This window comes from Idiotropiscis lumnitzeri, unplaced genomic scaffold (assembly GCF_059441095.1).
Source record: "Idiotropiscis lumnitzeri isolate Australia: NSW breed Sydney's pygmy pipehorse unplaced genomic scaffold, RoL_Ilum_1.0 HiC_scaffold_29, whole genome shotgun sequence".
Classification (NCBI taxonomy): Eukaryota; Metazoa; Chordata; class Actinopteri; order Syngnathiformes; family Syngnathidae; genus Idiotropiscis; species Idiotropiscis lumnitzeri.
In genome coordinates this window covers 2,355,195-2,377,532 of record NW_028283567.1, presented here as the reverse complement: position 1 = coordinate 2,377,532, position 22,338 = coordinate 2,355,195, and positions in this window count along the sequence as shown.

Here is a 22,338-nt window from a genome sequence, read left to right as displayed (position 1 = left end):
GTTATTGCTTGGTACTTTCAATGGGCTCTTTCTGAGGCGGGATTCCAACCCACGCCTCCTGGGGTTACTGCGACCTGAACGCAACGCCTTAGACCGCTCTGCCATCCTGGCACCTGGTAATGGCCTCTTTACTGTGTTTGCTTTGTTCTTGCTTGGTACTTTCGATGGGCTCTGTCTGAGGCGGGATTCGAACCCACGTCTCCTGGGGAGACTGCGACCTGAACGCAACGCCTTAGACCGCTCTGCCATCCTGGCAACTGGTAATGCTCTCTTGACTTTGTTTGCTATGTTCTTGCTTAGTACATTCGATGGGCTTTGTCTGAGGCGGGATTCGAACCCACGCCTCCTGGGGAGACTGCGACCTGAACGAATGGGCTCTGTCTGAGGTGGGATTCAAACCCACGCCTCCTGGGGTGACTGCGACCTGAACGCAACGCCTTAGACCGCTCTGCCATCCTGGTAACTGGTAATGCTCTCTTGACTGTGTTTGCTTTGTTATTGCTTGGTACTTTCAATGGGCTCTTTCTGAGGCGGGATTCCAACCCACGCCTCCTGGGGAGACGGCGACCTGAAAGCAACGCCTTTGACCGCTCTGCCATCCTGGCAACTGGTAATGCTCTCTTGACTGTGTTTGCTTTGTTATTGCTTGATACTTTCAATGGGCTCTGTCTGAGGCGGGATTCGAACCCACGCCTCCTGGGGTGACTGCGACCTGAACGCAACGCCTTAGACCGCTCTGCAATCCTGGTAACTGGTAATGCTCTCTTGACTGTGTTTGCTTTGTTATTGCTTGGTACTTTCAATGGGCTCTGTCTGAGGTGGGATTCGAACCCACGCCTCCTGGGGAGACTGCGACCTGAACGAAACGCTTTAGACAGCTCTGCCATCCTGGTAACTGGTAATGCTCTCTTCAATGTGTTTGCTTTGTTCTTGCTTGGTACTTTCAATTGGCTCTGTCTGAGGCGGAATTCGAACCCACGCCTCCTGGGGAGACTGCGACCTGAATGCAACGCCTTTGACCACTCTGCCATCCTGGCAACTGGTAATGCTCTCTTGACTGTGTTTGCTTTGTTATTGCTTGGTACTTTCAATGGGCTCTGTCTGAGGCGGGATTCGATCCCACGCCTCCTGGGGTGACTGCGACCTGAACGCAACGCCTTAGACCGCTCTGCCATCCTGGTAACTGGTAATGCTCTCTTGACTGTGTTTGCTTTGTTATTGCTTGGTACTTTCAATGGGCTCTGTCTGAGGTGGGATTCGAACCCACGCCTCCTGGGGAGACTGCGACCTGAACGCAGCGCCTTTGACCACTTTGCCATCCTGGCACCTGGTAATGCTCTCTTGAATGTGTTTGCTTTGTTCTTGCTTGGTACTTTCAATGGGCTCGGTCTGAGGTGGGATTCGAACCCACGCCTCCTGGGGAGACTGCGACCTGAACGCAACGCCTTAGACCGCTCTGCCATCCTGGCAACTGGTAATCCTCTCATGACTGTGTTTGCTTTGTTCTTGCTTGGTACTTTCAATGGGCTCTGTCTGAGGTGGGATTCGCACCCACGCCTCCTGGGGTTACTGCGACCTGAACGCAACGCTTTAGACCGCTCTGCCATCCTGGCAACTGGTAATCCTCTCATGACTGTGTTTGCTTTTTTCTTGCTTGGTACTTTCAATGGGCTCTGTCTGAGGCCTGATTCGAACCCACGCCTCCTGGGGAGACTGCGACCTGAACGCAACGCCTTAGACCGCTCTGCCATCCTGGCACCTGGTAATGCACTCTTGACTGTGTTTATTTTGTTCTTGCTTGGTACTTTCAATGGGCTCTGTCTGAGGCCTGATTCGAACCCACGCCTCCTGGGGAGACTGCAACCTGAACGCAACGCCTTAGACCGCTCTGCGATCCTGGCAGCTGGTAATGCTCTCTTGACTGTGTTTATTTTGTTCTTGCTTGGTACTTTCAATTGGCTCTGTCTGAGGCGGGATTCGAACCCACGCCTCCTGGGGTGACTGCGACCTGAACGCAACGCCTTAGACCGCTCTGCAATCCTGGTAACTGGTAATGCTCTCTTGACTGTGTTTGCTTTGTTATTGCTTGGTACTTTCAATGGGCTCTGTCTGAGGTGGGATTCGAACCCACGCCTCCTGGGGAGACTGCGACCTGAACGAAACGCTTTAGACAGCTCTGCCATCCTGGTAACTGGTAATGCTCTCTTCAATGTGTTTGCTTTGTTCTTGCTTGGTACTTTCAATTGGCTCTGTCTGAGGCGGAATTCGAACCCACGCCTCCTGGGGAGACTGCGACCTGAATGCAACGCCTTTGACCACTCTGCCATCCTGGCAACTGGTAATGCTCTCTTGACTGTGTTTGCTTTGTTATTGCTTGGTACTTTCAATGGGCTCTGTCTGAGGCGGGATTCGATCCCACGCCTCCTGGGGTGACTGCGACCTGAACGCAACGCCTTAGACCGCTCTGCCATCCTGGTAACTGGTAATGCTCTCTTGACTGTGTTTGCTTTGTTATTGCTTGGTACTTTCAATGGGCTCTGTCTGAGGTGGGATTCGAACCCACGCCTCCTGGGGAGACTGCGACCTGAACGCAGCGCCTTTGACCACTTTGCCATCCTGGCACCTGGTAATGCTCTCTTGAATGTGTTTGCTTTGTTCTTGCTTGGTACTTTCAATGGGCTCGGTCTGAGGTGGGATTCGAACCCACGCCTCCTGGGGAGACTGCGACCTGAACGCAACGCCTTAGACCGCTCTGCCATCCTGGCAACTGGTAATCCTCTCATGACTGTGTTTGCTTTGTTCTTGCTTGGTACTTTCAATGGGCTCTGTCTGAGGTGGGATTCGCACCCACGCCTCCTGGGGTTACTGCGACCTGAACGCAACGCTTTAGACCGCTCTGCCATCCTGGCAACTGGTAATCCTCTCATGACTGTGTTTGCTTTTTTCTTGCTTGGTACTTTCAATGGGCTCTGTCTGAGGCCTGATTCGAACCCACGCCTCCTGGGGAGACTGCGACCTGAACGCAACGCCTTAGACCGCTCTGCCATCCTGGCACCTGGTAATGCACTCTTGACTGTGTTTATTTTGTTTTTGCTTGGTACTTTCAATGGGCTCTGTCTGAGGCCTGATTCGAACCCACGCCTCCTGGGGAGACTGCGACCTGAACGCAACGCCTTAGACCGCTCTGCGATCCTGGCAGCTGGTAATGCTCTCTTGACTGTGTTTATTTTGTTCTTGCTTGGTACTTTCAATTGGCTCTGTCTGAGGCGGGATTCGAACCCACGCCTCCTGGGGAGACTGCGACCTGAACGCAACGCCTTAGACCGCTCTTCCATCCTGGCAGCTGGTAATGCTCTCTTGACTGTGTTTGCTTTGTTTTTGCTTGGTACTTTCAATGGGCTCTGTCTGAGGCGGGATTCGAACCCACGCCTGCTGGGGAGACTGCGACCTGAACGCAACGCCTTAGACCGCTCTGCCATCCTGGTAACTGGTAATGCTCTCTTGACTGTGTTTGCTTTGTTATTGCTTGGTACTTTCAATGGGCTCTGTCTGAGGTGGGATTCGAACCCACGCCTCCTGGGGAGACTGCGACCTGAACGCAACGCCTTAGACCGCTCTGCCATCCTGGTAACTGGTAATGCTCTCTTGACTGTGTTTGCTTTGTTATTGCTTGGTACTTTCAATAGGCTCTTTCTGAGGTGGGATTCGAACCCACGCCTCCTGGGGAGACTGCGACCTGAACGCAGCGCCTTTGACCACTTTCCCATCCTGGCACCTGGTAATGCTCTCTTTAATGTGTTTGCTTTGTTCTTGCTTGGTACGTTCAATGGGCTCTGTCTGAGGCGGGATTCTAACCCACGCCTCCTGGGGAGACTGCGACCTGAACGCAACGCCTTAGACCGCTCTGCCATCCTGGCACCTGGTAATGCTCTCTTGACTGTGTTTGCTTTGTTCTTGCTTGGTACTTTCAATTTGCTCTGTTTGAGGCGGGATTCGAACCCACGCCTCCTGGGGTTACTGCGACCTGAACGCAACGCTTTAGACCGCTCTGCCATCCTGGTAACTGGTAATGCTCTCTTGACTGTGTTTGCTTTGTTATTGCTTGGTACTTTCAATAGGCTCTGTCTGAGGTGGGATTCGAACCCACGCCTCCTGGGGAGACTGCGACCGGAACGCAGCGCCTTTGACCACTTTGCCATCCTGGCACCTGGTAATGCTCTCTTGAATGTGTTTGCTTTGTTCTTGCTTGGTACTTTCAATGGGCTCTGTCTGAGGTGGGATTCGCACCCACGCCTCCTGGGGTTACTGCGATCTGAACGCAACGCTTTAGACCGCTCTGCCATTCTGGCAACTGGTAATCCTCTCATGACTGTGTTTGCTTTGTTCTTGCTTGGTACTTTCAATGGGCTCTGTCTGAGGCCTGATTCGAACCCACTCCTCCTGGGGAGACTGCGACCAGAACGCAACGCCTTTGACCGCTCTGCCATCCTGGCAACTGGTAATGCTCTATTGACTGTGTTTGCTTTGTTATTGCTTGGTACTTTCAATGGGCTCTGTCTGAGGCGGGATTCGAACCCACGCCTCCTTGGGTGACTGCGACCTGAATGCAACGCCTTTGACCGCTCTGCCATCCTGGCAACTGGTAATGCTCTCTTGACTGTGTTTGCTTTGTTATTGCTTGGTACTTTCAATGGGCTCTGTCTGAGGTGGGATTCAAACCCACGCCTCCTGGGGTGACTGCGACCTGAACGCAACGCCTTAGACCGCTCTGCCATCCTGGTAACTGGTAATGCTCTCTTGACTGTGTTTGCTTTGTTATTGCTTGGTACTTTCAATGGGCTCTGTCTGAGGTGGGATTCGAACCCACGCCTCCTGGGGAGACTGCGACCGGAACGCAGCGCCTTTGACCACTTTGCCATCCTGGCACCTGGTAATGCTCTCTTGAATGTGTTTGCTTTGTTCTTGCTTGGTACTTTCAATGGGCTCTGTCTGAGGTGGGATTCGCACCCACGCCTCCTGGGGTTACTGCGATCTGAACGCAACGCTTTAGACCGCTCTGCCATTCTGGCAACTGGTAATCCTCTCATGACTGTGTTTGCTTTGTTCTTGCTTGGTACTTTCAATGGGCTCTGTCTGAGGCCTGATTCGAACCCACTCCTCCTGGGGAGACTGCGACCAGAACGCAACGCCATAGACCGCTCTGCCATCCTGGCACCTGGTAATGCACTCTTGACTGTGTTTATTTTGTTCTTGCTTGGTACTTTCAATGGGCTCTGTCTGAGGCCTGATTCGAACCCACGCCTCCTGGGGAGACTGCGACCTGAACGCAACGCCTTAGACCGCTCTGCCATCCTGGCAGCTGGTAATGCTCTCTTGACTGTGTTTGCTTTGTTCTTGCTTGGTACTTTCAATTGGCTCTGTCTGAGGCGGGATTCGAACCCACACCTCCTGGGGAGACTGCGACCTGAACGCAACGCCTTAGACCGCTCTTCCATCCTGGCAGCTGGTAATGCTCTCTTGACTGTGTTTGCTTTGTTTTTGCTTGGTACTTTCAATGGGCTCTGTCTGAGGCGGGATTCGAACCCACGCCTGCTGGGGAGACTGCGACCTGAACGCAGCGCCTTTGACCGCTCTGCCATCCTGGCACCTGATAATGCTCTCTTGAATGTGTTTGCTTTGTTATTGCTTGGTACTTTCAATGGGCTCTGTCTGAGGTGGGATTCGAACCCACGCCTCCTGGGGAGACTGCGACCTGAACGCAACGCTTTAAAAAGCTCTGCCATCCTGGCAACTGGTAATGCTCTCTTGAATGTGTTTGCTTTGTTCTTGCTTGGTACTTTCAATTGGTTCTGTCTGAGGCGGAATTCGAACCCACGCCTCCTGGGGTGACTGCGACCTGAATGCAACGCCTTTGACCGCTCTGCCATCCTGGCAAATGGTAATGCTCTCTTGACTGTGTTTGCTTTGTTATTGCTTGGTACTTTCAATGGGCTCTGTCTGAGGTGGGATTCGAACCCACGCCTCCTGGGGTGACTGCGACCTGAACGCAACGCCTTAGACCGCTCTGCCATCCTGGTAACTGGTAATGCTCTCTTGACTGTGTTTGCTTTGTTATTGCTTGGTACTTTCAATAGGCTCTGTCTGAGGTGGGATTCGAACCCACGCCTCCTGGGGAGACTGCGACCTGAACGCAGCGCCTTTGACCACTTTGCCATCCTGGCACCTGGTAATGCTCTCTTGAATGTGTTTGCTTTGTTCTTGCTTGGTACGTTCAATGGGCTCTGTCTGAGGCGGGATTCTAACCCACGCCTGCTGGGGTGACTGCGACCTGAACGCAACGCCTTAGACCGCTCTGCCATCGTGGCAACTGGTAATGCTCTCTTGACTGTGTTTGCTTTGTTCTTGCTTGGTACTTTCAATTGGCTATGTCTGGGGTGGGATTCGAACCCACGCCTCCTGGGGAGACTGCGACCTGAACGCAACGCCTTAGACCGCTCTGCGATCCTGGCAGCTGGTAATGCTCTCTTGACTGTGTTTATTTTGTTCTTGCTTGGTACTTTCAATTGGCTCTGTCTGAGGCGGGATTCGAACCCACGCCTCCTGGGGTGACTGCGACCTGAACGCAACGCCTTAGACCGCTCTGCAATCCTGGTAACTGGTAATGCTCTCTTGACTGTGTTTGCTTTGTTATTGCTTGGTACTTTCAATGGGCTCTGTCTGAGGTGGGATTCGAACCCACGCCTCCTGGGGAGACTGCGACCTGAACGAAACGCTTTAGACAGCTCTGCCATCCTGGTAACTGGTAATGCTCTCTTCAATGTGTTTGCTTTGTTCTTGCTTGGTACTTTCAATTGGCTCTGTCTGAGGCGGAATTCGAACCCACGCCTCCTGGGGAGACTGCGACCTGAATGCAACGCCTTTGACCACTCTGCCATCCTGGCAACTGGTAATGCTCTCTTGACTGTGTTTGCTTTGTTATTGCTTGGTACTTTCAATGGGCTCTGTCTGAGGCGGGATTCGATCCCACGCCTCCTGGGGTGACTGCGACCTGAACGCAACGCCTTAGACCGCTCTGCCATCCTGGTAACTGGTAATGCTCTCTTGACTGTGTTTGCTTTGTTATTGCTTGGTACTTTCAATGGGCTCTGTCTGAGGTGGGATTCGAACCCACGCCTCCTGGGGAGACTGCGACCTGAACGCAGCGCCTTTGACCACTTTGCCATCCTGGCACCTGGTAATGCTCTCTTGAATGTGTTTGCTTTGTTCTTGCTTGGTACTTTCAATGGGCTCGGTCTGAGGTGGGATTCGAACCCACGCCTCCTGGGGAGACTGCGACCTGAACGCAACGCCTTAGACCGCTCTGCCATCCTGGCAACTGGTAATCCTCTCATGACTGTGTTTGCTTTGTTCTTGCTTGGTACTTTCAATGGGCTCTGTCTGAGGTGGGATTCGCACCCACGCCTCCTGGGGTTACTGCGACCTGAACGCAACGCTTTAGACCGCTCTGCCATCCTGGCAACTGGTAATCCTCTCATGACTGTGTTTGCTTTTTTCTTGCTTGGTACTTTCAATGGGCTCTGTCTGAGGCCTGATTCGAACCCACGCCTCCTGGGGAGACTGCGACCTGAACGCAACGCCTTAGACCGCTCTGCCATCCTGGCACCTGGTAATGCACTCTTGACTGTGTTTATTTTGTTTTTGCTTGGTACTTTCAATGGGCTCTGTCTGAGGCCTGATTCGAACCCACGCCTCCTGGGGAGACTGCGACCTGAACGCAACGCCTTAGACCGCTCTGCGATCCTGGCAGCTGGTAATGCTCTCTTGACTGTGTTTATTTTGTTCTTGCTTGGTACTTTCAATTGGCTCTGTCTGAGGCGGGATTCGAACCCACGCCTCCTGGGGAGACTGCGACCTGAACGCAACGCCTTAGACCGCTCTTCCATCCTGGCAGCTGGTAATGCTCTCTTGACTGTGTTTGCTTTGTTTTTGCTTGGTACTTTCAATGGGCTCTGTCTGAGGCGGGATTCGAACCCACGCCTGCTGGGGAGACTGCGACCTGAACGCAACGCCTTAGACCGCTCTGCCATCCTGGTAACTGGTAATGCTCTCTTGACTGTGTTTGCTTTGTTATTGCTTGGTACTTTCAATGGGCTCTGTCTGAGGTGGGATTCGAACCCACGCCTCCTGGGGAGACTGCGACCTGAACGCAACGCCTTAGACCGCTCTGCCATCCTGGTAACTGGTAATGCTCTCTTGACTGTGTTTGCTTTGTTATTGCTTGGTACTTTCAATAGGCTCTTTCTGAGGTGGGATTCGAACCCACGCCTCCTGGGGAGACTGCGACCTGAACGCAGCGCCTTTGACCACTTTCCCATCCTGGCACCTGGTAATGCTCTCTTTAATGTGTTTGCTTTGTTCTTGCTTGGTACGTTCAATGGGCTCTGTCTGAGGCGGGATTCTAACCCACGCCTCCTGGGGAGACTGCGACCTGAACGCAACGCCTTAGACCGCTCTGCCATCCTGGCACCTGGTAATGCTCTCTTGACTGTGTTTGCTTTGTTCTTGCTTGGTACTTTCAATTTGCTCTGTTTGAGGCGGGATTCGAACCCACGCCTCCTGGGGTTACTGCGACCTGAACGCAACGCTTTAGACCGCTCTGCCATCCTGGTAACTGGTAATGCTCTCTTGACTGTGTTTGCTTTGTTATTGCTTGGTACTTTCAATAGGCTCTGTCTGAGGTGGGATTCGAACCCACGCCTCCTGGGGAGACTGCGACCTGAACGCAGCGCCTTTGACCACTTTCCCATCCTGGCACCTGGTAATGCTCTCTTTAATGTGTTTGCTTTGTTCTTGCTTGGTACGTTCAATGGGCTCTGTCTGAGGCGGGATTCTAACCCACGCCTCCTGGGGAGACTGCGACCTGAACGCAACGCCTTAGACCGCTCTGCCATCCTGGCACCTGGTAATGCTCTCTTGACTGTGTTTGCTTTGTTCTTGCTTGGTACTTTCAATTTGCTCTGTTTGAGGCGGGATTCGAACCCACGCCTCCTGGGGTTACTGCGACCTGAACGCAACGCTTTAGACCGCTCTGCCATCCTGGTAACTGGTAATGCTCTCTTGACTGTGTTTGCTTTGTTATTGCTTGGTACTTTCAATAGGCTCTGTCTGAGGTGGGATTCGAACCCACGCCTCCTGGGGAGACTGCGACCTGAACGCAGCGCCTTTGACCACTTTGCCATCCTGGCACCTGGTAATGCTCTCTTGAATGTGTTTGCTTTGTTCTTGCTTGGTACGTTCAATGGGCTCTGTCTGAGGCGGGATTCTAACCCACGCCTCCTGGGGAGACTGCGACCTGAACGCAACGCCTTAGACCGCTCTGCCATCCTGGCACCTGGTAATGCTCTCTTGACTGTGTTTGCTTTGTTCTTGCTTGGTACTTTCAATTTGCTCTGTTTGAGGCGGGATTCGAACCCACGCCTCCTGGGGTTACTGCGACCTGAACGCAACGCTTTAGACCGCTCTGGCATCCTGGCAACTGTTAATGCTCTCTTGAATGTGTTTTCTTTGTTCTTGCTTGGTACTTTCAATTGGCTCTGTCTGAGGCGGGATTCGAACCCACGCCTCCTGGGGTTACTGCGACCTGAACGCAACGCTTTAGACCGCTCTGCCATCATGGCAACTGGTAATGCTCTCTTTACTGTGTTTGCTTTGTTCTTGCTTCGTACTTTCAATGGGCTCTGTCTGAGGCGTGATTCGAACCCACGCCTCCTGGGGAGACTGCGACCTGAACGTAACGCTTTAGACCGCTCTGCCATCCTGGTAACTGGTAATGCTCTCTTGACTGTGTTTGCTTTGTTATTGCTTGGTACTTTCAATGGGCTCTGTCTGAGGTGGGATTCGAACCCACGCCTCCTGGGGAGACTGCGACCTGAACGCAGCGCCTTTGACCACTTTGCCATCCTGGCACCTGGTAATGCTCTCTTGACTGTGTTTGCTTTGTTCTTGCTTGGTACTTTCAATGGGCTCTGTCTGAGGTGGGATTCGAACCCACGCCTCCTGGGGTGACCGCGACCTGAACGCAACGCCTTAGACCGCTCTGCCATCCTGGCATCTGGTAATGGTCTCTTGACTGTGTTTGCTTTGTTCTTGCTTGGTACTTTCAATGGGCACTGTCTGAGGTGGGATTCGAACCCACGCCTCCTGGGGAGACTGCGACTTGAACGCAACGCCTTAGACCGCTCTGCCATCCTGGCAGCTGGTAATGCTCTCTTGACTGTGTTTGCTTTGTTCTTGCTTGGTACTTTCAATGGGCACTGTCCGAGGTGGGATTCGAACCCACGCCTCCTGGGGAGACTGCGACCTGAACGCAACGCCTTAGACCGCTCCGCCATCCTGGCACCTGGTAATGCTCTCTTGAATGTGTTTGCTTTGTTCTTGCTTGGTACGTTCAATGGGCTCTGTCTGAGGCGGGATTCTAACCCACGCCTCCTGGGGAGACTGCGACCTGAACGCAACGCCTTAGACCGCTCTGCCATCCTGGCACCTGGTAATGCTCTCTTGACTGTGTTTGCTTTGTTCTTGCTTGGTACTTTCAATTTGCTCTGTTTGAGGCGGGATTCGAACCCACGCCTCCTGGGGTTACTGCGACCTGAACGCAACGCTTTAGACCGCTCTGCCATCCTGGCAACTGTTAATGCTCTCTTGAATGTGTTTTCTTTGTTCTTGCTTGGTACTTTCAATTGGCTCTGTCTGAGGCGGGATTCGAACCCACGCCTCCTGGGGTTACTGCGACCTGAACGCAACGCTTTAGACCGCTCTGCCATCCTGGTAACTGGTAATGCTCTCTTGACTGTGTTTGCTTTGTTATTGCTTGGTACTTTCAATGGGCTCTGTCTGAGGTGGGATTCGAACCCACGCCTCCTGGGGAGACTGCGACCTGAACGCAGCGCCTTTGACCACTTTGCCATCCTGGCACCTGGTAATGCTCTCTTGACTGTGTTTGCTTTGTTCTTGCTTGGTACTTTCAATGGGCTCTGTCTGAGGTGGGATTCGAACCCACGCCTCCTGGGGTGACCGCGACCTGAACGCAACGCCTTAGACCGCTCTGCCATCCTGGCATCTGGTAATGGTCTCTTGACTGTGTTTGCTTTGTTCTTGCTTGGTACTTTCAATGGGCACTGTCTGAGGTGGGATTCGAACCCACGCCTCCTGGGGAGACTGCGACTTGAACGCAACGCCTTAGACCGCTCTGCCATCCTGGCAGCTGGTAATGCTCTCTTGACTGTGTTTGCTTTGTTCTTGCTTGGTACTTTCAATGGGCACTGTCCGAGGTGGGATTCGAACCCACGCCTCCTGGGGAGACTGCGACCTGAACGCAACGCCTTAGACCGCTCCGCCATCCTGGCACCTGGTAATGCTCTCTTGAATGTGTTTGCTTTGTTCTTGCTTGGTACTTTCAATGGGCACTGTCCGAGGTGGGATTCGAACCCACGCCTCCTGGGGAGACTGCGACCTGAACGCAACGCCTTAGACCGCTCCGCCATCCTGGCAGCTGGTAATGCTCTCTTGACTGTGTTTGCTTTGTTCTTGCTTGGTACTTTCAATGGGCTCTGTCTGAGGTGGGATTCGCACCCACGCCTCCTGGGGTTACTGCGACCTGCACGCAAAGCTTTAGACCGCTCCGCCATCCTGGCAACTGGTTATGCTCTCTTTACTGTGTTTGCTTTGTTCTTGCTTGGTACTTTCAATGGGCTCTGTCTGAGGTGGGATTCGCACCCACGCCTCCTGGGGTTACTGCGACCTGCACGCAACGCTTTAGACCGCTCTGCCATCCTGGCAACTGGTTATGCTCTCTCTACTGTGTTTGCTTTATTCTTGCTTGGTACTTTCAATGGGCTCTGTCTGAGGCGTGATTCGAACCCACGCCTCCTGGGGAGACTGCGACCTGAACGCAACGCCTTAGACCGCTCTGCCATCCTGGCACCTGGTAATGCTCTCTTGACTGTGTTTATTTTGTTCTTGCTTGGTACTTTCAATGGGCTCTGTCTGAGGTGGGATTCGAACCCACGCCTGCTGGCGTGACCGCGACCCGAACGCAACGCCTTAGACCGCTCTGCCATCCTGGCAGCTGGTAATGCTCTTAACTGTGTTTGCTTTGTTCTTGCTTGGTACTTTCAATGGGCTCTATCTGAGGTGGGATTCGAACCCACGCCTCCTGGGGTGACCGCGACCCGAACGCAACGCCTTAGACCGCTCTGCCATCCTGGCAGCTGGTAATGCTCTCTTAACTGTGTTTGCTTTGTTCTTGCTTGGTACGTTCAATGGGCTCTGTCTGAGGCGGGATTCGAACCCACGCCTCCTGGGGAGACTGCGACCTGAACGCAACGCCTTAGACCGCTCTGCCATCCTGGCACCTCGTAATGCTCTCTTGACTGTGTTTGCTTTGTTCTTGCTTGGTACTTTCAATGGGCTCTGTCTGAGGTGGGATTCGCACCCACGCATCCTGGGGTTACTGCGACCTGAACGCAACGCCTTAGACCGCTCTGCCATCCTGGCAACTGGTAATCCTCTCATGACTGTGTTTGCTTTGTTCTTGCTTGGTACTTTCAATGGGCTCTGTCTGAGGTGGGATTCGCACCCACGCCTCCTGGGGTTACTGCGACCTGAACGCAACGCTTTAGACCGCTCTGCCATCCTGGCAACTGGTAATGCTCTCTTTACTGTGTTTGCTTTGTTCTTGCTTGGTACTTTCAATGGGCTCTGTCTGAGGCCTGATTCGAACCCACGCCTCCTGGGGAGAATGCGACCTGAACGCAACGCCTTAGATCGCTCTGCCATCCTGGCACCTGGTAATGCTCTCTTGACTGTGTTTATTTTGTTCTTGCTTGGTATTTTCAATGGGCTCTGTCTGAGGGGGGATTCGAACCCACGCCTGCTGGGGTGACTGCGACCTGAACGCAACGCCTTAGACCGCTCTGCCATCGTGGCAACTGGTAATGCTCTCTTGACTGTGTTTGCTTTGTTCTTGCTTGGTACTTTCAATTGGCTCTGTCTGAGGCGGGATTCGAACCCACGCCTCCTGGGGAGACTGCGACCTGAACGCAACGCCATAGACCGCTCTGCCATCCTGGCAGCTGGTAATGCTCTCTTGACTGTGTTTGCTTTGTTTTTGCTTGGTACTTTCAATGGGCTCTGTCTGAGGCGGGATTCGAACCCACGCCTGCTGGGGAGACTGCGACCTGAACGCAGCGCCTTTGACCGCTCTGCCATCCTGGCACCTGGTAATGCTCTCTTGAATGCGTTTGCTTTGTTCTTGCTTGGTACGTTCAATGGGCTCTGTCTGAGGCGGGATTCGAACCCACGCCTCCTGGGGAGACTGCGACCTGAACGCAACGCCTTAGACCGCTCTGCCATCCTGGCACCTCGTAATGCTCTCATGACTGTGTTTGCTTTGTTCTTGCTTGGTACTTTCAATGGGCTCTGTCTGAGGTGGGATTCGCACCCACGCCTCCTGGGGAGACTGCGACCTGAACGTAACGCTTTAGACCGCTCTGCCATCCTGGTAACTGGTAATGCTCTCTTGACTGTGTTTGCTTTGTTATTGCTTGGTACTTTCAATGGGCTCTGTCTGAGGTGGGATTCGAACCCACGCCTCCTGGGGAGACTGCGACCTGAACGCAGCGCCTTTGACCACTTTGCCATCCTGGCACCTGGTAATGCTCTCTTGACTGTGTTTGCTTTGTTCTTGCTTGGTACTTTCAATGGGCTCTGTCTGAGGTGGGATTCGAACCCACGCCTCCTGGGGTGACCGCGACCTGAACGCAACGCCTTAGACCGCTCTGCCATCCTGGCATCTGGTAATGGTCTCTTGACTGTGTTTGCTTTGTTCTTGCTTGGTACTTTCAATGGGCACTGTCTGAGGTGGGATTCGAACCCACGCCTCCTGGGGAGACTGCGACTTGAACGCAACGCCTTAGACCGCTCTGCCATCCTGGCAGCTGGTAATGCTCTCTTGACTGTGTTTGCTTTGTTCTTGCTTGGTACTTTCAATGGGCACTGTCCGAGGTGGGATTCGAACCCACGCCTCCTGGGGAGACTGCGACCTGAACGCAACGCCTTAGACCGCTCCGCCATCCTGGCACCTGGTAATGCTCTCTTGAATGTGTTTGCTTTGTTCTTGCTTGGTACGTTCAATGGGCTCTGTCTGAGGCGGGATTCTAACCCACGCCTCCTGGGGAGACTGCGACCTGAACGCAACGCCTTAGACCGCTCTGCCATCCTGGCACCTGGTAATGCTCTCTTGACTGTGTTTGCTTTGTTCTTGCTTGGTACTTTCAATTTGCTCTGTTTGAGGCGGGATTCGAACCCACGCCTCCTGGGGTTACTGCGACCTGAACGCAACGCTTTAGACCGCTCTGCCATCCTGGCAACTGTTAATGCTCTCTTGAATGTGTTTTCTTTGTTCTTGCTTGGTACTTTCAATTGGCTCTGTCTGAGGCGGGATTCGAACCCACGCCTCCTGGGGTTACTGCGACCTGAACGCAACGCTTTAGACCGCTCTGCCATCATGGCAACTGGTAATGCTCTCTTTACTGTGTTTGCTTTGTTCTTGCTTCGTACTTTCAATGTGCTCTGTCTGAGGCGTGATTCGAACCCACGCCTCCTGGGGAGACTGCGACCTGAACGCAACGCTTTAGACCGCTCTGCCATCCTGGTAACTGGTAATGCTCTCTTGACTGTGTTTGCTTTGTTATTGCTTGGTACTTTCAATGGGCTCTGTCTGAGGTGGGATTCGAACCCACGCCTCCTGGGGAGACTGCGACCTGAACGCAGCGCCTTTGACCACTTTGCCATCCTGGCACCTGGTAATGCTCTCTTGACTGTGTTTGCTTTGTTCTTGCTTGGTACTTTCAATGGGCTCTGTCTGAGGTGGGATTCGAACCCACGCCTCCTGGGGTGACCGCGACCTGAACGCAACGCCTTAGACCGCTCTGCCATCCTGGCATCTGGTAATGGTCTCTTGACTGTGTTTGCTTTGTTCTTGCTTGGTACTTTCAATGGGCACTGTCTGAGGTGGGATTCGAACCCACGCCTCCTGGGGAGACTGCGACTTGAACGCAACGCCTTAGACCGCTCTGCCATCCTGGCAGCTGGTAATGCTCTCTTGACTGTGTTTGCTTTGTTCTTGCTTGGTACTTTCAATGGGCACTGTCCGAGGTGGGATTCGAACCCACGCCTCCTGGGGAGACTGCGACCTGAACGCAACGCCTTAGACCGCTCCGCCATCCTGGCACCTGGTAATGCTCTCTTGAATGTGTTTGCTTTGTTCTTGCTTGGTACTTTCAATGGGCACTGTCCGAGGTGGGATTCGAACCCACGCCTCCTGGGGAGACTGCGACCTGAACGCAACGCCTTAGACCGCTCCGCCATCCTGGCAGCTGGTAATGCTCTCTTGACTGTGTTTGCTTTGTTCTTGCTTGGTACTTTCAATGGGCTCTGTCTGAGGTGGGATTCGCACCCACGCCTCCTGGGGTTACTGCGACCTGCACGCAAAGCTTTAGACCGCTCCGCCATCCTGGCAACTGGTTATGCTCTCTTTACTGTGTTTGCTTTGTTCTTGCTTGGTACTTTCAATGGGCTCTGTCTGAGGTGGGATTCGCACCCACGCCTCCTGGGGTTACTGCGACCTGCACGCAACGCTTTAGACCGCTCTGCCATCCTGGCAACTGGTTATGCTCTCTTTACTGTGTTTGCTTTATTCTTGCTTGGTACTTTCAATGGGCTCTCTCTGAGGCGTGATTCGAACCCACGCCTCCTGGGGAGACTGCGACCTGAACGCAACGCCTTAGACCGCTCTGCCATCCTGGCACCTGGTAATGCTCTCTTGACTGTGTTTATTTTGTTCTTGCTTGGTACTTTCAATGGGCTCTGTCTGAGGTGGGATTCGAACCCACGCCTGCTGGCGTGACCGCGACCCGAACGCAACGCCTTAGACCGCTCTGCCATCCTGGCAGCTGGTAATGCTCTTAACTGTGTTTGCTTTGTTCTTGCTTGGTACTTTCAATGGGCTCTATCTGAGGTGGGATTCGAACCCACGCCTCCTGGGGTGACCGCGACCCGAACGCAACGCCTTAGACCGCTCTGCCATCCTGGCAGCTGGTAATGCTCTCTTAACTGTGTTTGCTTTGTTCTTGCTTGGTACGTTCAATGGGCTCTGTCTGAGGCGGGATTCGAACCCACGCCTCCTGGGGAGACTGCGACCTGAACGCAACGCCTTAGACCGCTCTGCCATCCTGGCACCTCGTAATGCTCTCTTGACTGTGTTTGCTTTGTTCTTGCTTGGTACTTTCAATGGGCTCTGTCTGAGGTGGGATTCGCACCCACGCATCCTGGGGTTACTGCGACCTGAACGCAACGCCTTAGACCGCTCTGCCATCCTGGCAACCGGTAATCCTCTCATGACTGTGTTTGCTTTGTTCTTGCTTGGTACTTTCAATGGGCTCTGTCTGAGGTGGGATTCGCACCCACGCCTCCTGGGGTTACTGCGACCTGAACGCAACGCTTTAGACCGCTCTGCCATCCTGGCAACTGGTAATGCTCTCTTTACTGTGTTTGCTTTGTTCTTGCTTGGTACTTTCAATGGGCTCTGTCTGAGGCCTGATTCGAACCCACGCCTCCTGGGGAGAATGCGACCTGAACGCAACGCCTTAGATCGCTCTGCCATCCTGGCACCTGGTAATGCTCTCTTGACTGTGTTTATTTTGTTCTTGCTTGGTATTTTCAATGGGCTCTGTCTGAGGGGGGATTCGAACCCACGCCTGCTGGGGTGACTGCGACCTGAACGCAACGCCTTAGACCGCTCTGCCATCGTGGCAACTGGTAATGCTCTCTTGACTGTGTTTGCTTTGTTCTTGCTTGGTACTTTCAATTGGCTCTGTCTGAGGCGGGATTCGAACCCACGCCTCCTGGGGAGACTGCGACCTGAACGCAACGCCATAGACCGCTCTGCCATCCTGGCAGCTGGTAATGCTCTCTTGACTGTGTTTGCTTTGTTTTTGCTTGGTACTTTCAATGGGCTCTGTCTGAGGCGGGATTCGAACCCACGCCTGCTGGGGAGACTGCGACCTGAACGCAGCGCCTTTGACCGCTCTGCCATCCTGGCACCTGGTAATGCTCTCTTGAATGTGTTTGCTTTGTTCTTGCTTGGTACGTTCAATGGGCTCTGTCTGAGGCGGGATTCGAACCCACGCCTCCTGGGGAGACTGCGACCTGAACGCAACGCCTTAGACCGCTCTGCCATCCTGGCACCTCGTAATGCTCTCATGACTGTGTTTGCCTTGTTCTTGCTTGGTACTTTCAATGGGCTCTGTCTGAGGTGGGATTCGCACCCACGCCTCCTGGGGTTACTGCGACCTGAACGCAACGCCTTAGACCGCTCTGCCATCCTGGAAACTGGTAATCCTCTCATGACTGTGTTTGCTTTGTTCTTGCTTGGTACTTTCAATGGGCGCCGTCTGAGGTGGGATTCGCACCCACGCCTCCTGGGGTTACTGCGACCTGAACGCAACGCTTTAGACCGCTCTGCCATCCTGGCAACTGGTAATGCTCTCTTTACTGTGTTTGCTTTGTTCTTGCTTCGTACTTTCAATGGGCTCTGTCTGAGGCGTGATTCGAACCCACGCCTCCTGGGGAGACTGCGACCTGAACGCAACGCCTTAGACCGCTCTGCCATCCTGGCACCTGGTAATGCTCTCTTGACTGTGTTTGCTTTGTTCTTGCTTGGTACTTTCAATTGGCTCTGTCTGAGGCGGGATTCGAACCCACGCCTCCTGGGGTTACTGCGACCTGAACGCAGCGCCTTCGACCGCTCTGCCATCGTGGCACCTGGTAATTCTCTATTGACTGTGTTTGCTTTGTTCTTGCTTGGTACTTTCGATCGGCTCTGTCTGAGGCGGGATTCGAACCCACGCCTCCTGGGGAGACTGCGACCTGAACGCAGCGCCTTTGACCGCTCTGCCATCCTGGCACCTGGTAATGCTCTCTTGAATGTGTTTGCTTTTTTCTTGCTTGGTACTTTCAATGGGCTCGGTCTGAGGCGGGATTCGAACCCACGCCTCCTGGGGAGACTGCGACCTGAACGCAGCGCCTTTGACTGCTCTGCCATCCTGGTAACTGGTAATGCTCTCTTGACTGTGTTTGCTTTGTTATTGCTTGGTACTTTCAATGGGCTCTGTCTGAGGTGGGATTCGAACCCACGCCTCCTGGGGAGACTGCGACCTGAACGCAGCGCCTTTGACCACTTTGCCATCCTGGCACCTGGTAATGCTCTCTTGAATGTGTTTGCTTTGTTCTTGCTTGGTACTTTCAATGGGCTCGGTCTGAAGTGGGATTCGAACCCACGCCTCCTGGGGAGACTGCGACCTGAAAGCAACGCTTTAGACCGCTCTGCCATCCTGGCAACTGGTAATCCTCTCATGACTGTGTTTGCTTTTTTCTTGCTTGGTACTTTCAATGGGCTCTGTCTGAGGCCTGATTCGAACCCACGCCTCCTGGGGAGACTGCGACCTGAACGCAACGCCTTAGACCGCTCTGCCATCCTGGCACCTGGTAATGCACTCTTGACTGTGTTTATTTTGTTCTTGCTTGGTACTTTCAATGGGCTCTGTCTGAGGCCTGATTCGAACCCACGCCTCCTGGGGAGACTGCGACCTGAACGCAACGCCTTAGACCGCTCTGCCATCCTGGCAGCTGGTAATGCTCTCTTGACTGTGTTTATTTTGTTCTTGCTTGGTACTTTCAATTGGCTCTGTCTGAGGCGGGATTCGAACCCACGCCTCCTGGGGAGACTGCGACCTGAACGCAACGCCTTAGACCGCTCTTCCATCCTGGCAGCTAGTAATGCTCTCTTGACTGTGTTTGCTTTGTTTTTGCTTGGTACTTTCAATGGGCTCTGTCTGAGGCGGGATTCGAACCCACGCCTGCTGGGGGGACTGCGACCTGAACGCAACGCCTTAGACCGCTCTGCCATCCTGGTAACTGGTAATGCTCTCTTGACTGTGTTTGCTTTGTTATTGCTTGGTACTTTCAATGGGCTCAGTCTGAGGTGGGATTCGAACCCACGCCTCCTGGGGTGACTGCAACCTGAACGGAACGCCTTAGACCGCTCTGCCATCCTGGTAACTGGTAATGCTCTCTTGACTGTGTTTGCTTTGTTATTGCTTGGTACTTTCAATAGGCTCTGTCTGAGGTGGGATTCGAACCCACGCCTCCTGGGGAGACTGCGACCTGAACGCAGCGCCTTTGACCACTTTGCCATCCTGGCACCTGGTAATGCTCTCTTGAATGTGTTTGCTTTGTTCTTGCTTGGTACGTTCAATGGGCTCTGTCTGAGGCGGGATTCTAACCCACGCCTCCTGGGGAGACTGCGACCTGAACGCAACGCCTTAGACCGCTCTGCCATCCTGGCACCTGGTAATGCTCTCTTGACTGTGTTTGCTTTGTTCTTGCTTGGTACTTTCAATTGGCTCTGTTTGAGGCGGGATTCGAACCCACGCCTCCTGGGGTTACTGCGACCTGAACGCAACGCTTTAGACCGCTCTGCCATCCTGGCAACTGTTAATGCTCTCTTGAATGTGTTTTCTTTGTTCTTGCTTGGTACTTTCAATTGGCTCTGTCTGAGGCGGGATTCGAACCCACGCCTCCTGGGGTTACTGCGACCTGAACGCAACGCTTTAGACCGCTCTGCCATCCTGGCAACTGGTAATGCTCTCTTTACTGTGTTTGCTTTGTTCTTGCTTCGTACTTTCAATGGGCTCTGTCTGAGGCGTGATTCGAACCCACGCCTCCTGGGGAGACTGCGACCTGAACGCAACGCTTTAGACCGCTCTGCCATCCTGGCATCTGGTAATGGTCTCTTGACTGTGTTTGCTTTGTTCTTGCTTGGTACTTTCAATGGGCACTGTCTGAGGTGGGATTCGAACCCACGCCTCCTGGGGAGACTGCGACTTGAACGCAACGCCTTAGACCGCTCTGCCATCCTGGCAGCTGGTAATGCTCACTTGACTGTGTTTGCTTTGTTCTTGCTTGGTACTTTCAATGGGCACTGTCCGAGGTGGGATTCGAACCCACGCCTCCTGGGGAGACTGCGACCTGAACGCAACGCCTTAGACCGCTCCGCCATCCTGGCACCTGGTAATGCTCTCTTGAATGTGTTTGCTTTGTTCTTGCTTGGTACTTTCAATGGGCTCTGTCTGAGGTGGGATTCGAACCCACGCCTCCTGGGGAGACTGCGACCTGAACGCAACGCCTTAGACCGTTCCGCCATGCTGGCAACTGGTAATGCTCTCTTGACTGTGTTTGCTTTGTTCTTGCTTGGTAATTTCAATGGGCACTGTCTGAGGTGGGATTTGAACCCACGCCTCCTGAGGAGACTGCGACCTGAACGCAATGCCTGAGACCGCTCTGCCATCTTATCATCTGGTAATGCTCTCTTGACTGTGTTTGCTTTGTTCTTGCTTGGTACTTTCAATGGGCTCTGTCTGAGGTGGGATTCGAACCCACGCCTCCTGGGGAGACTGCGACCTGAATGCAACGCCTTAGACCGCTCCGCCATCCTGGCAACTGGTAATGCTCTCTTGACCGTGTTTCCTTTGTTATTGCTTGGTACTTTCAATGGGCTCTGTCTGAGGTGGGATTCGAACACACGCCTCCTGGGGAGACTGCGACCTGAACGCAACGCCTTAGACCGCTCCGCCATCCTGGCAACTGGTAATGCTCTCTTGACCGTGTTTCCTTTGTTATTGCTTGGTACTTTCAATGGGCTCTGTCTGAGGCGGGATTCGAACCCACGCCTCCTGGGGAGACTGCGACCTGAACGCAACGCCTTAGACCGCTCCGCCATCCTGGCACCTGGTAATGCTCTCTTGAATGTGTTTGCTTTGTTCTTGCTTGGTACTTTCAATGGGCTCTGTCTGAGGTGGGATTCGAACCCACGCCTCCTGGGGAGACTGCGACCTGAACGCAATGCCTGAGACCGCTCTGCCATCTTATCATCTGGTAATGCTCTCTTGACTGTGTTTGCTTTGTTCTTGCTTGGTACTTTCAATGGGCTCTGTCTGAGGTGGGATTCGAACCCACGCCTCCTGGGGAGACTGCGACCTGAACGCAACGCCTTAGACCGCTCCGCCATCCTGGCAACTGGTAATGCTCTCTTGGCCGTGTTTCCTTTGTTATTGCTTGGTACTTTCAATGGGCTCTGTCTGAGGTGGGATTCGAACACACGCCTCCTGGGGAGACTGCGACCTGAACGCAACGCCTTAGACCGCTCTGCCATCCTGGCAACTGGTAATGCTCTCTTGACCGTGTTTCCTTTGTTATTGCTTGGTACTTTCAATGGGCTCTGTCTGAGGCGGGATTCGAACCCACGCCTCCTGGGGAGACTGCGACCTGAACGCAACGCCTTAGACCGCTCCGCCATCCTGGCACCTGGTAATGCTCTCTTGAATGTGTTTGCTTTGTTCTTGCTTGGTACTTTCAATGGGCTCTGTCTGAGGCGGGATTCTAAACCACGCCTCCTGGGGAGACTGCGACCTGAACGCAACGCCTTAGACCGCTCCGCCATCCTGGCACCTGGTAATGCTCTCTTGAATGTGTTTGCTTTGTTCTTGCTTGGTACTTTCAATGGGCTCTGTCTGAGGTGGGATTCGAACCCACGCCTCCTGGGGAGACTGCGACCTGAACGCAACGCCTTAGACCGCTCCGCCATCCTGGCACCTGGTAATGCTCTCTTGAATGTGTTTGCTTTGTTCTTGCTTGGTACTTTCAATGGGCTCTGTCTGAGGTGGGATTCGAACACACGCCTACTTGGGAGACTGCGACCTGAACGCAACGCCTTAGACCGCTCCGCCATCCTGGCAACTGGTAATGCTCTCTTGACCGTGTTTCCTTTGTTATTGCTTGGTACTTTCAATGGGCTCTGTCTGAGGCGGGATTCGAACCCACGCCTCCTGGGGAGACTGCGACCTGAACGCAACGCCTTAGACCGCTCCGCCATCCTGGCACCTGGTAATGCTCTCTTGAATGTGTTTGCTTTGTTCTTGCTTGGTACTTTCAATGGGCTCTGTCTGAGGCGGGATTCTAAACCACGCCTCCTGGGGAGACTGCGACCTGAACGCAACGCCTTAGACCGCTCCGCCATCCTGGCACCTGGTAATGCTCTCTTGAATGTGTTTGCTTTGTTCTTGCTTGGTACTTTCAATGGGCTCTGTCTGAGGTGGGATTCGAACCCACGCCTCCTGGGGAGACTGCGACCTGAACGCAACGCCTTAGACCGCTCCGCCA